We start from the raw sequence: 1,923 nt of genomic DNA, 5'->3' as shown, positions 1-1,923 counted from the left end.
GGACTTCCCATCCAAAGAAGCATCAACTACACTAAGACTATGAAAGGGAAGTTGATTGAGAACTTAATCTTTTCTTTCTAAAGTCTTAGCATGTTTTTCTCTAACTAAATACATTTTACTATGCTTGTAGGACATCAATAAAGAAGCAAGAAGAGTAACCAAGCAAGAAGAAGCAAAGGAGCTTAGGATTGAAGACTTGCTACCAGCGCTCAGCTGCAAGTTTCTACCGCCCAGCGGTACCGAAGACAGCAACTTCATCTTCTTCAATTGCTTTGCTAAGTTGGCAACTGTAGCTTGCTTCCCAAGCTTCTTCCACTTGTTTTATATCACGTGCATCTTAGAATAGCTTGCATAACACGTTTAGAGCTCTCCTTCTTCTATAAATAGAGAGTTTCAACACTTGTAAGAATAACTTGAATGAAGTAAAGAAATGCTGCCAATTTTCAGTTGTTACTCTCAAGTTCACCTCTGTGCTTTGTTATCTAGCACCTCCTCTAGCTCCTTTCCCTTTTGGAAGGCTGTCTGAGCTAGAAATCTACCAAAACATTCATCCAAACATCACCAAACATTTTCACAAACACTTTGAGTGCATTTCGTACTTCCACTGTAATCTTCCATCCTTCTGCTTGTCACGGAGCTGCTTCCATCACCATGTTTTCACGATTTGCAGATTTGAAAGAAGGAGGAGGTGCGGCGGCGACGCCGAAGAGGTTTTTCAGAGGTGACTGGTGCCGCCGTCGATGACTCTAGCGAACTGGGTAAGGCACGATGGTTGCCCCTGGAAGCTGGTGTTGGGGTTTCGTGAGGCAAAAGGAGATAGAAGTGGAGGTGCGTGATGCCTCTTGCGATAGCGTGGTGAGCTTCGATCAATGGCATGGCAACGACCAGGTGGAGGAGATGCTAGAAAGAAGCTCATTGATCTCGTTACAGAGTACCTCTTCCTCTTCTCCATCATCGTGCTCCCATCTGCATCAACACTGCACTGCCGCCGTATATTACCTGAAAAAAACCTTTGCTCTCACTACACCTTGTTTCCTTACCCACCGGAAAAAAAACCCTTTTCTAAGCTAACCCTTTTTTCTTTCAATAATTACTTTATTATTTTATTTATAAAATGCCCTTCTTTTTAATATGCTTTTCTTTACTCTAATTTTAATTACTTAGTTCCATTTTATTTAACCTGTTAAGTTAGTTTTTATTTTTTTTAAGTTTTTATTTATTAATAACATGTATTAATTTATAGTTTCTTTCAAGTATTTTATTTTTTAAAATTTTATACATTTAAAAATACATTTATTTTACTAAATTATAATTTTTTTCTTTTTAAAAATTAATTTTAATCATTATTTTTAATTTTTTACTCTTTATCATTACTAAATATAACATTAACAATTATCATTTTATATTACTTTAATAACTAGGGGCATTTTGGTAATCTTTAATTTCTACCAATTAAACCAATTTTTTAAAATTGTCACATCAATCAAATTGTACACTAATTCTCACAAACTTTACCTCTAAATTCACCCTCAATTACCTCCAAATCCATTCAAAGAAACACAAAAAATTTACCCTCAAATCCCCTCAAATTCATTCAATCACTCTCCCCCAATCACCCTCAAGCGAACACACCCTTAGTCCTTTCACTTATATTGCCCAACTAATATTAGCTATGAATTTGTACACACATTAAAGCTGTCAAAACGGGTAACCTGACACGACCTGACCCGACCCACCATGGGTGGATCACTTAGTGAGCCAACCCAACTCGGCTCATTTATTAGCGAGTCGAAAAAATTCAAACCCACATACACAAACACACACACAGACACACACAAACACACATAAACACCCATAGACATACACAAACACATACGCACAGACAGACATGCACACCCAAACACAAACACACAGACACAAAAA

This window comes from Vigna radiata, unplaced genomic scaffold (genome assembly GCF_000741045.1).
Source record: "Vigna radiata var. radiata cultivar VC1973A unplaced genomic scaffold, Vradiata_ver6 scaffold_288, whole genome shotgun sequence".
Classification (NCBI taxonomy): domain Eukaryota; kingdom Viridiplantae; phylum Streptophyta; class Magnoliopsida; order Fabales; family Fabaceae; genus Vigna; species Vigna radiata.
Note: the sequence above shows the minus strand (reverse complement) of the source record.